The following is a 13,632-nucleotide window of genomic DNA, read 5'->3' on the forward strand; positions in this document are numbered from 1 at the left end:
TAAGCAGAAGGAAGACTTCACGGTCGCAGTCAGCGTCGCACCGAGCTCTCCATCGTGATTCGCCTGAGGAAGATCCTTGTCAAGCAGGAGTTAGACGGACGCAGCTGATAACGCTAATAAAACACTCCAGCTAATTATTGTGGGAAGGAAACTGACAGAAATATCGTCATTTTGGAGTGGCAGGTTTACTTTTCTGTGGTGATAACGACCGCACAGTTGTGTATTAATGAATTATCGAAACAGTCAAGGCGACACGTTCGCAGTTTCTCAAGTACTTTAATTTCAAGTGAGAACCTCATGAACGTAAGTTAGTGTTCGCGCTATCCATCATTGCGGGGGGACTAAAATTGATACAAGCTGACATCGTAGCTAATTTAGAAGTACTACTTGTATTAGGAAGTTGGGGGGGGGGGATTAATTCACCAATATTTTTTCAAAGAGAAAAAAACAAATAGTTTATTATTATATCCCGAAAGGTTATCCTTGCGAAAAGCCTGGTATGGTACTCCAGGTAAGATGGTGAAGGTCGACAGAAATTGGGTAAAATATAAAGAAAAGGAACATGCATTACAACATACGTGTGCGCGAAATCCACTTTGCAAACGTTATCTACAGAGCTTCATGGAGGTCCGTATCCCGAAGAAATTGTACAAAGGGTTTGGTGCGGTTGACTTCAGATTCTGGCGGTTGCCGTTTGAAGTTTCAATGGAACACTTGGGCTTTGAGAGACGTCATAGAGGAGTGCTCCAGGTTAAGTTTGACCTCCTGGTTGTCTTAAACGTGATTCGAAGCACGTATGCGTAGTCTGTCTCGGTAGCTGAAAACCAGAACCACTGGACCATCATGGCGCGTCTACAAAAGTCACATTGAGAGAGGTAACAGCAATTCCAAAGAAAGAGCGATTGAGAATGCATCCCATCGTGTCCTTTAACTAGCACGAGTTCACATAACTCCTGAGGCACTACTTTTTATGTCATTGAGTCCTCGGATATAATGCCCATAAAGAGGTTATTCTTCATCATTATGGTCGAGAAAACTAAACTGTCATAATCTACTTCCTTCAGAAGGAACGTGTATGCAAAGAGCTATGCCCAAAGCACGTTGCGGTTTATAGTGATTGAAGTTTCTCTCGCTACTGAAAATCAGCGCATAAACTTAATTTCGTGAGCTGAAATTCTTCACCCTCCCCCCACCCAACATTCCAGCCTTAATCTTCGGCCGTTCTAAATCGAGAAATCGGACTGTAACAGCAGGCTACCGCAACTCCGAGTAGCATAATTCGCTTCCTTCCTACAGAATGCGGTCATCTTGCCGCCTTTCCTTGCTTATTTATTCATCTTGAATAATATCAGCAGCTCCGCATATTTTTCTCGGTGCTACACACTTAGTCCCCGCGCGCGCAAACAATTTAAGAACCACCTTTTCTGATGGCCCGTACGTATTTCTCCAGGCGTCTTATCGCTCGATAATGCAGCCTCCGTCGTTCGCGCAGCGTCATCCCTCACGATGACAGTTGCTTCGAAACGGCTGCCGTTTCGAGCCTGGCCGTTTCCCGGCGGGCCTCTGCTGCCCTCGCCGTGACGTAGCGTCTGGAAGAACGTCGCTGATAGTGGGATCTGCAGGTGCCGGCCACGGTGTGTGCATTGTGTGCGCGTCAGTTCTTCGAGGGCAGCGCCGTTGGTAGCAACCCTGGACCATTCCGTGAAACGAACCATTGGAAGATTTCCTACGAAATGCCGTCTCCTAAAGGGACGCTAAAGCGAAACAATAAATCAGCTTAGACTAATGAAACATTGTTTGAGAATACTACAGGCAGTCATCTCAAAAAAATTTTTTTTTTGATTATTAGATGAGGAAATCAAGGTCTAAGTATCAGTATTTGAATTTCGCGCCGAAACTCCGACGCCGCCACGTCAGTGTGACGTCAGGGATGCCAAAGTAAGTTTTCCCATTTGGTCCGCGTTGGCTGAGTAAAGGTTCCCGAAACATGCCATGTTTGTATATTTGGTTCCTTTAGAGCACAATGTAGTCAACCCGTACCGATATATATATAATTAGTAGGCCCTAGAAGATGCCATCAAAATCCAAGACGTCACAGCCACCAGCTGCGGGAACTTAAGCGTTGCCAACCGTATTTCGTTCTTACGCTTTTTCTGGCTTACCAAACGTCTTATCGTTGTAAGAGTGGTGTTTTTGGTGTTGTAGACGGTAATCTACTGATGCAGAAGAAATCATTTTTCACTTTATTGTCCCCCACCACCCCTCCGCTCCGATACGAATGTAGAAAGGATAAAGGATAAAACTGAGATTAAACCATAGGTTTATTGCAACGATGGAATAGACTTGACGCGATAATAGTCACGGAGATGCGCTGTATATTTCCCTCATTACGCCAGTTAACGAGACGAAAAGTCGTACTGTCCCAGTTATTGCGCAAGCACAGATTCACCGGAGGTGTACTGACATGGTGGTCGCCGAGGGTGGCGGCAATGGACGGAGCGCAGAGCGCCGTGTCGATGTTCGAACAAACACGGTACATATACCTCTCTCCACCGCGCTCGCACGCATAATGGTACACAGCAAACGTGTTTGCAGATCCAACTTCTTATTTTCTTCTTTGGGCTATTGAGATTTACGAGGCGAGTTTTTTATCTCATGGCGTAATATAACTTGCTTCGCTTCAGGCCTGAAACTGCATGGGCAGGTTCTTGTCGCATCTTGTGGGTGGCGAGCGATAACTTGGAGTCGCGATTACAGTACCGTGGAACTTACAATGTATAACCAAAATAAGCGATGCGCTCTGTTGAGGAGTTATCCTACAGCTTCGATATGATATGAGGCAAACGTTGGAGAGTCATATTAACCGCATCAAGGTGAAAAACAAATTCAAATCAAAGAAAATTGAAACAACTTGTTCCCATTTCTATTCCTCATTGCCCTCGCCCACAGTCTAGCGTACCAAACCGGGCGCTCCTCTGGTTGACCTCCCTGCCTTTCCTGTCCTTGCTCTCTCTTGTTCTAATTTATTTCTCGCCATGGAGGGTATATTGGTATAAAGAAAACAGTTAAATTATAATTAAGCCAGAAGACACTTATTACTGTAAATACGAACTTCTTACTAACGGGTCGTTGTAGTTCTTAGATAGTAAATTGCAGTTCAGCTTGCGTCATGTCTGCTGGCATTATGCACCACGAGCACTGAAAGAGCTCCTACCTTATGATTCTGCGCATTAGCAAACTAATTAAGAGGGCGATTGCAAGTTTGTGACTGGAATCTGCACTTAAAAAATCGTGTCCGCATGCAATGCAAGACAGCTTTCATAATCAAATAAACAGGCTGCTTTAAGCCGCCTTCTCCTGCGAGGTCATCACAGGAGTGGCCGAGAACCTTCTTAAGGCGGTAAAACAAAAAAGAACTTTGCAGCAGCACTGAGTGCTTGCTCAGAAAGAAATCCGCGGTTGTGCCAATTATGCACAAAATCGCCCCCAACATAATAAAGTGGCAAAAAGGCATGACGTCCCTGCGTTTTTTCAGCTCCAAATAAGCTCGCTGGGTTATGCCCGAAGATCGCAGGAGAAGGAGCCCGATGATGTGGTTGTGGAATAAACAATGCCGAAGCTTTCGTGAAATGTGCCACGGGCATGGCACATCAAATCCCGCTCAAATGCAGGCGAGTATATGTGGGCCAAACAAAGTGCGGCGTGAATGAACGCGCAGGAGAGCGCGCATTGTCAATTCTGAAAAGAGAAGGAGCACACTTGCCTGCTCATTGTATCGCATGTAAAGGATGTAGACCACTGCTCAACAACATCAAGATTTCAGCCAGAAGGAAGAACCAAATAGCCCGTGAGCTTTTACGATCTTTTCACATCAAGAAAAAGGGCGATGAGTGCGTAAGTGACACTTCCGTTGCCTTATATCATGCTGAACACAATTTTCTACGCAGCTTGTGTTGACATGAGGCAGGCTTGAATAGCCCTCTCCTCCTCCTTTATTCTTTCCTTCTTTTGTCACGTGTGAACATAGCCTATATATGCAGATTCGAAACGAATAAAACCAGTTCATAGTTCGCGCTCTTTCTTTCTACCTCGTTTTACCTGAGTTCGTTCTTTCTTAGGTGCAACTCCTCCTAACATAAATAAATAAACAGTAATTGACGTGCTCAACTTCTACAACTACAAACTCTCCTCCCGCATATCAGAAACGACACTATCAGCTCTACATTGGAGTTGCGGAGCTTAAATCAGTTATTTGGCCTCAAAATAAGCGTATAAAAATGATATGTTGGGTATTGCGGGATTTAGACATTTGCATAGAAATATAAGAATTCGCAACACTTATATACATGCAGAGGTGATAATTACGCTTTAACCCGGTTTTACTGTCCTGAACTCAAGCTTTTAAAGAAAGGTTCGGTGTGTATTCCGTTAAGAAGCCCGCGTTTACGTCGCCACTGAGAAATATTTGCTCTGTTAGGAGTAGTCTCAACAAAGCTACAGAAAAACCTTGTGCAGTAGTTACTGCTGAAAGGAAAGAGCTCTATCTCGGCGTCTTCACTACATTTGGATTCGTTCGCAGTTGGTTCGTTCGAGCCTTCGTTTTGAGAAAAAGCTAATTCTACGGAAGTTATGGAGATTATGTATTGTCAATGAAAACAAATAGCGTAGCGCTTCAAGAACGCTACTACCTTTATTAAAGGAGTGTTGGGCTTCACAACATATACTTGTGTCAGTGAGGTTATTAGGTAGCGTCGGTTTTATTTCGCAAGTACATAAAGTACAGAGCCGCTAACTAGCACATCTCCAGCGGTAGTGCAGGTGGCATGATTTGTATATCACTCGCGTATTAGCCAATTTCACGTGGTCGATATGTGCCATACTGTGGAAATCATAATCAACGTGTTATAACCTTCTGAAGGAACTAAGATGGTATTTGTACTGTAAACTGACATGCCGTTATTGTCTAACGGTTACTTAGAAAGCTGCTGCTGCGTATGGGGACTGAAGTTCAAATCTTTCTTTTTTCGCTTTTTTTTTTTAGAGTGAGGAGAAATGTACTCGGCGAGAACCCGAGTAGTGACCGACTGGCCAACCCGGGCGAAACCATGGGATGGTAGGCAATTAAAGCTAGTTCGCATTAATAGAGTAGTTCTTAATAGAATAGATTGTTCTTTACTTGGGCGCTGTCTTCGCGTAGCTGCCTTCTTTGCCAGCTTCATGAAGAATGGAACGAGGCTTAAGACAGCCGCTTCTCTCTAGACGGCCGCATCATTAACAGCCTGTGTTAGCTTCCAGTGGTTGCCCTAATGTCTATTGCACTGTGCTGTCAGTGCATACACCAGTGTTGTTCCCCTACAGTTCCTTCTCTGCCATTGGTCCTCCTCCAAGTACAACTACCACGTACCCATATCAATGGCACTGCCTCAGATTAGTTCGCAGCTCATCCCTACATGCCCCATTTTAAAGTACGCGTTATTGATTGAGCTGTGTATGGAAGTCAGTGAATGATGTGAGGGAGAAGTGTACTCGTTGTGCGAGTATGCATAATTTAGCCGGGCGAAACGGCTGCAAATATTCCAGGCGAATACAGGATTCAGTATGAGCTTCAGTGGACATCTGTATCTGCGAGGCTGGTACTCATATTAAAGTAGCAAGGCACGCCTATAAGGATTCATGACGTGGATAATCTCGAAGGGGTTTAGAGATAGGTGGAACCACAAGAAAAAGAAAATGAAAAACACAACTCTTTTTTTCAATCTTTCTTTTTGTCTACGCTGTGCAAATATCAACACTGATATCGTACACCTGCCAAATTCTTCTAAAGAATGGTGCTCAGCTGTAGGTGTCCCCATTATAATATTATAAATTGTAACAATAAACGTAAATAAATAAACAAGTAAACAAATAGAATATAGAACTCTATATAGCGCAAGGTCGTTGTGCAAACATTCCTGGTGGCGTGGTGGCTTTGACGCTGCGCTAAGCGCGCGATCACGGTATCAAATCCCTGCCGCGGCAGGCGCATTTCGATGAGATCGAAATGCAAAATTTCGTGGGGCCGAAACATTCATATGGGAACAGATTACCACCGAAGCTGCTTAAGCTGCATACATGGGCTGCATACATTGGCTGATTACATTATAAAATCATGCATTTTTTTTTTCATGATGGCTTCACACTACACCAGCACAAGCGCCGACGTGGTCACCGCACCTCCCATACAACTAGTGCTACCGCTGCCACAGCCGCGGGGGCATTTTCGATACGCGTGACGTCACAACCACTCAAGAGCAGGCCACGTGTATAGGCGGCGTCGCCGCACCCGTTCCATCTCTCATTATTCGTCAAATTGGATTTAAAACACCGCGCATGAAGGCGAACTTGCTGCACTAAGATTATTTTCTTTCTAAATATATATATATATTCTGTTTCCTACAATGCGAAATTTGTGTGGTTTTCTTTGGACCCAAGATATTAAACTCATTTTTAGAAGTTGGCGAAGTTATTTGCTTCACCTCCGCCGCGGGTCGGCCCGGTATTGCGCTATCTCTGGGATCGGCCCACGTATTCCTATCCATGTGCCGTGATACGGCCCTAAGCCGGCGAGGGTGCCCCCCTCCCCCCTTGGAACGCATTCGTGGGTCAATGCGGGGGCTAGAGGTTAACAACCTTGCTGTAAAAACGCCTGCGTACCCTGCATTAGGGGCACCTGAAACAACCCCAGGTGGTCTAAACTAATGCACAGCCGTCATCTTTACCAGACGCCTTATAATCACATTGTCGTTTCGTACCAAAAAACTCCAGAATTTAATTTCTTTTTTTTTTTGTCATTGGGAATTCAATTCATGAATTGGGAATTCAAGCCCGTATAGAGCTATTTTGCAATGCCACGGTTACTTAAGACCAAACAAATGTCTGGAGAATAAAGCTTCCGTGAAAGACATGACTGCTCCTGCAATTGCACGCTTAAATATTGCGATACCGCTTAAAGACCTGGAGGCTGTCAAATGAGGCGTCGTCTATACCAGACGGCGCTGTGTCTGTGTGCCTTGCGTGCCTTCTTTGTCTCCGTTGGTTCCTGTGCTGTAGCCTCCCACTGTGTTATACCAGACTTCCACTATATTTTTCCTTGCCCCTCTCCCTTTATAGGGTAGTCAAACGGGCACGTCCTTTGTTAGCCTTCCTACCGTCCCCTCTTCGTTTCTATTTCTATCGCTTAGTCACGCCTATTAAAGGTCATATTTAAAAAAAATAAAGGCCGAGTTCTGGAGCGGCTCTCCTTATCCAAATTGTAAAAGGAATCTTTCACAACCTTATTTTTCACTTTTTGTCTATGATAGCAAATATAGAAGGGTATTGTTTGGTTACGCGCGCCAACGAGCTTTTTTCGGCAAATGTTTCGAGCAAACTAATTCCGAAGGGTGTCCGTTTGCTACGCGTCAAGTCGGTCGGAGTAGAGCTACAGCGATTGCAGTCGACATGCCCATTGCAAAGGAAAGTACAAAGGAAAACGTACGTTTTGCCCGACAAGCGAAACATTGACTGCGATAGCAAATTATTATACAGCTACAAGAAGCAACGTTAGTCGTTTCATCAGCTGCATAAACTGCTATAAACGTTCGCCTGCGCACTAAATTAACAATCACGTTATCACGCGCGCGCAGGCAACCATGAACACATCTCACTCTACAAACGCGAACCCTCGCTGTTAGAACGCTGGCGCGATGAAGAGCGGCAGCAGCGGCAAGCGAATTGCCCCGTAGTGCGGCCTCTCGCTTCAACGCGAACTTGGGGCGCGAGAACGTAGCGCATACGGAGCGATCACCTATCTTGAATCGGCTAGCCGTCGTACTCTGCACAGATTGGTTCCAAAATAGGTCGCTTATGGCCGTGATCAGCCGCCACAGCTGGAGTAGAAGAGGTGCGCACTAATTGGCTCTCTTCCCCCACCCCTCCTAACGCGCGCACATCTTCCTATCACTCCCTCCCCCCTCCCCCTCCCCCAATGCGCACGTTAGAAGACGCTACTGCATGAAGCCACCATCTTTCTCGGCTCACCCTCGCAAGGTTTCGACACCACCTACAGCATACGTCGCGCGGCCTAGATGTTATGCATACGTCGCGCGGCCGAGATGATGTCGCACGCCGACTTTATACAGAACAGCACGGCTATGCCGACGGCAAGGGCGGTAATTCGCCTGGGGTGTCCGTGTAATTGCTGTCGCAATATAAAAAAAGAAAACTAAACATGAGAAAGCCGACTCAAGGCCCTCATTGTGAAAGGGTCACAGAAAAGTTGACAAGGTTCTTGGAAATACTGTTCTCCAACGCTCACATTTACGTAAACGTTGCGGTTCCACATCGAGCTTGTGGGAAATTTCGTTAAACGTAGTGGTCTTCGGTATGATGCCATTAATGAAAACGTAAGATGGAATCCTGGTGTTACAATGCAAATATTTTAGAATAAGGTGATATCTTCATCAAGAAAGGCACCCATACACTGCGGAATTTCAGAGGAGCGAATTCTGTGTAACAAGCATTTTCTGTAGATGTTGCCCAGACGTAATCGATAAATAAGGGTTTCAGTGTTTTTTATCTGAGGTAATGAAATGTTGATATCAACAAGCGGAATAATGGGAAATAAATTGGAGCTGTTAGAATGTTGGCAGAACAATGTCTGTATATATATATATATATATATATATTGAATGGTGTTGCTCTTAGAATGCAGAGCAGTTGACTTCTTGATAACGCGGGGGAGATCGTATCATCTGTGATTTTCCTCTGCTGCGTCATCGGCTACTGTGTGGTCTCCTATATGTCTTGATATCCAGTGAAATACTTCTTTTGTGGTACGCTTGGACTGCGTTCTTGGGCTCTGATATGCGCCAGGTATTGGCGGTATTCCACCTACGGAAAGCTGCAAAGTAGCTTCTCGATCTTATACGGAAAGCCAGGCCCTGTGAACTGGCGTCTGCATAAGTAAAGCACAGTTATTTCACGGTGTTGATACAAACTGCCAAAACTGTTAGTATTCTTGGAAGTTACGTGATTATTGCTCCGTGTGAACTTTTGCGTATTGAGTGTTAGGGGTCTCGCTGTGGTCGAAAGGCTTGCCATCGGCCAACAGCGCGCTGGTGGGCGACCCTTTGCCGATATCCCAAATAATTGATGTTGATTGACTCTATATAGTTTGCAGTAAAGTTTCTCTCGACCGGCTATGCCATTTCACTCTTAAGATTTGTAAGGATTATCAGAAATGATATGTCTTGCTTGCGCTCTAGATACCATTATGCAATGTGTTGGCCGTTTGAATCGATTCGCAGCAGCGAACTTTACAGAAAGGTAGAATAACGGGCTGGTTAGTCAAAAAAGGTTTTACCAGTTCTATACCATCTTCTGTGGACGAAGATTCGTTAATAAGTATAAATATCAGTAATTTCGTCGTATATCGATTTTGTATTCAGTACCATGGAGCTAAATCGTTTGCCTCATTTTGCAACATTTTGAGCGCCCTCAATAATTTTTTTCTGGTACTTTGTGAAAGAAGGGAAAGTTATGCGCCTCGGTAGGGATGAAGCAAGCTGACGCTTGCTTCACAAACAAACGACAGGCTGCAGGCTCTGCTGTATTTAGCTTGGCGCAATGCAGTCTAGAATGAAAGCGTGTCCGTTGAGATTTCGTGGGGGATTCTTGGTGTTGCTCGCTTGTTTTCACTAGACGGACACACTGGCCTTGGGGAGAAGCGGGAAGACGCCTGCACAGATGCAATCTCCGCGTGCGTAGATGGCGTAGGAAATTGATTCCCTGCCTTTTTTAGCGATCGCATGTCTTTTCCTGTGGAGCTCTACTCTGTCTTCCTAGCGGGGCTGCAATTAAACGTCATGGGCACGTCCCCAGTGTACGAATGATGAAAGTGCTGATTACATCACCGTGCTCTCCTGGTTCTGAGGACGCAGGGACGCAAGCACGGAGTTCAAGACGGTGATTGATTATGGAGGCGTAGTTTTAGTGCCTGCCTTCCGGAGTGTTGACTCTCGTTATACCGGCACCGAGAGGTTGCGCTTTGTTTATTAACGCTAGTAAAGAAGAGTTATTAGGCTTTCCCGGACGACGACAGTGACCCAGAATAGCAGAAGCTCTATTGCTCTTTATATCGAGCACTTACTGGTGGGCGAGTTCGTTGTACATGTTTACAACATATACATATTAGCATGGTACTGTGCAGATATCTTCTTCGCAAAGTTGATTTGTCACTAGCCTTTCTCTTACGTGGTTTTCAGGACCAAGTGATCACAGAATTAGCCATTTGCAAAAATTTACTGCGCATGCGCGAGAAAGACGGATCTACGACAAACTACTCACGTCTGCGGTCTTGTAGAACTGAGGTCGGGATTCGAGGTGGTTGGCAAAGCAAAATCTGTTAACGGAACAGCGCAAATTACGTTTGCTCAATGTGTTTGTGCTCGCTTTCTCATGTATTTTGGGAAGGTATTTTCAAAGGTAGTAGAAATAATTATTGCTAAGAGTCAACAATCGTGTCTTCGCCACCACCAAACTTGTGCACACCCCTCTTTGTGGTAATCATAGTATATTTCCTGTCATTGACGGGAGCGTCCGAGTGGTGAATGCTACGATGTACAACTTTGTTAGTAATCCTTGGAAGGCCTTGTGCTCGGCATTTCCCCATGGTAGGATCACACTTAGATGGAGTAAAATAGGTAAATTGAATCATGGGGCTTGACCGCACGAAACTACGGAGTAGGTTGAGGGACGCCACAGTGGAGGGCCCCAAATTAATTTCGATAGTTCGTAGTTCTTCAACACGCAGCTGAATCTGAGTACACGTGCTTTTTCTCTTCTTTTTCCACTTTTTTTTTGCATCTTGCATTTTGCCCACATTAAGATGGGGCGGCGTCGGCTGGTATTCAAGCCTGTGACTTAGTTCTTAGCAGTGCAACGTCATAACCACTTACAGTATTTGACCAAGTTACTATTCTCGAAAAAGGGATACTGCAGCGCATACTTGCCACTGCTAATGCTAAGTGCGTGGGAATTCAACAGCGCGAGACTTTGCAGTAACCACTCAATTGGTTGAGTTCATTTTGACCTTATGTTGAAGACAGCTTCCCACACATCGAGTGTCACAACCGTACACCGATTGAGCGGCACATCTATTCGTTCGTGTGGAACTACACACGAATGATATCGCACACATAGTCAAGTATTTAAAGCAGTCTAATCGGAACGTCACAGTTTTCTTTCTTTCTTGCTTTTTTTTTCTGCCCGGGACGAAACCATAAAGAGGAAAAATGGTGTTCTATTTAACGTGGAGGTTTTTCTCCTTAGCCTTTCTTGTATGCGCTGCTAGCACTTTGCATGATTTACCATTCGTGAATGCACATAGGTCTAGCGTCAGTTGACTGATCGGTATGCTGTTCCAGGCAGGTATATGTGAATATTCGGAACCTTAGAATAACGAATCGAATAGTGTCATTTCGATTCGGTCTTCGATTCAAATAGTCACTATTCATAAATGCGAATATCTTTTAATCCTTTTCAAACATTTCAAATCGTCAACTGCGCTCAATTAAACATAAATGTCGACCAAAAGCACGTCAAATTTTGACCCCCGCGGGCATAGTATAGACACAACATATTAGAACTTACATATATATAGTGGCGCAGGCTACGTCACTTAGGTAGCCATGCGTCACAGGTTATACAGCAATAATTCGCGCTTGCTGAAGCATTCTGTGAATGGGAAGAAGCTACTTCTTTCGCTCCTAATGCTCCACTTGTGCTTCCAATAAACAACGCTTCATACCGCACTATGTAATGGCAGTAACATGCTAAGATCAAGAATACTGGCATGTGAACAACGTTTTCTGCTGTTTATGACAACGGCTGTTCATTATTCGAAAAGTATTCGATATTCGAATCGATTCTCATCTGGCATTATTCGATTCTTATTCGATTCGTGTCAGAGATTGTTATTCGCACGCGCCTAGTTCGAGGTGTTTTTAACGTAGCTCATGAAAGGTAGCCATGCCCTTAGTACACTGATGAGTGCTAGTACGTTTTTTTTTTTTTTGCGAGATACGTGTATTTCAGCAGAAGTATAAAAAATATAGAATTGTTGAGCAAAAGAGAGAGCAAAGAAAAACAGACAAACAAACAAAGAAACAAACGCTATGTAGCTAGACATTCACTTGTTCTCGCAATTGTATGTGAATTACGGTACCTACACATGTCAGAAAAAAAGCAGGGTTACCCGGACTCAAAGAAGGAAGCTGAAATTGACTCAACCAACTGAAAGTAACGTACGCATGCCTTCTTTATCTATTATTCCTCGAATTCGCTATATTTTGCGTTTTATATCAGGCGGGACCCGCATATAGCTGTTCAAAAGTACACCAGCGGCGGCTCCCGACTAGCACGGCACATCATGCACTCGGAATTTCTCGACGCAAATTTAGTTCTTTTATGGAAAGCAGACACGCACTCCTGAAGAGGAACACGGTGAGAATCCTACCACGGTTCTCAAACGATGCCTAACAAAAAAGAACATTGCCTTATCCGAGTCCGCTCTCTACCTTTAGCTGTATGTTTCGCTTTGTGAGAAAGCTGCGGGACGAAGCGAGACGCTACCACCCCGGAGCAGATGCCTCCGCGCAGCTAGTCACCTCTCTGCCTTAGCACCTTTGTGCCTGAAGGCATTGAAGCCATAGCACCTTTGCAGCTCCTTCTCGTTACAATGGCGGGGCGGCCTAAAAGGCTGCGGTGGTGACACAGGATCGGCTTGGCATCTGTACACTCCCGGTCTTGTTTGACATAGGTTCAAGTGAGCAAGTAAAACGCGCTTTAAAACATCTCTCCACTTACCATGTGGTACACGTGTCGTACATACGTGGGCTCCTCAGTAGGGTTTTTTTGGGCGCTGTCACTTGATTCGACTCTCGGGGTGGTTCCATGTACGCCTCACCATGCGGAACGTGCGTATCTCGTTCTGGGTATTTACGCCAAGTACAACCCATTTCTTCCACTCACCTAATAGAACGAAATTGTCCCACTAACCTAATAGAACTCCTCTGGAATGAGAATAGGAGTGTAGCAAGTGAACAGCGAATCAAAGCGTGGCGCACATGCTGTCCGACACCGACTGGCGAGATTTTTCTGGCTAGCGAAATGTACCACGTTAGTCGAAAGTATAACTTGTCGGTGTCGAAGAAACTATAGACCATCTACTGTGCTACTGCCCATCATTTGAAAATGAAAGACAAGAACTCTGCACAGCTCTCAACCAGTTATATAGAAAACCGTTCACCTTGAACAAGATCTTGGGACCATGGCCTCGCATATCGCAGCTACAAAAGGCCACAAAAGCGCTGCTGCGATATTTGAAAGATACAGGATTGAGTCAGCGTCTGTGATCCGGACTGAGTGACTGAACGATATCCCCGGTGGACTTTCTCTTCTTTCTTTAATCTTTCCGTCCCCGTTTCCCTTTCCCCAGTGTAGGGTAGCCAACCGGGCTCAGTCCTGGTTAACCTCCCTACCTTTCATTTATCATTTGCTCTCTCTCTCTCTTGTCAAGTAAAACAAACTTATAGCGTTGTCTACTATTAGAAT

The 13,632-nt window shown here is 44.9% G+C and overlaps 1 pseudogene; it reads left to right on the top strand.

The window, feature by feature from the left end:
- Window positions 1–6,394: 6,394 nt before the first annotated feature.
- Window positions 6,395–6,569, top strand: LOC126518392 (U2 spliceosomal RNA; annotated as a pseudogene).
- Window positions 6,570–13,632: the final 7,063 nt, after the last annotated feature.

This window comes from Dermacentor andersoni, unplaced genomic scaffold, assembly GCF_023375885.2.
Source record: "Dermacentor andersoni unplaced genomic scaffold, qqDerAnde1_hic_scaffold ctg00000041.1, whole genome shotgun sequence".
NCBI lineage: Eukaryota > Metazoa > Arthropoda > Arachnida > Ixodida > Ixodidae > Dermacentor > Dermacentor andersoni.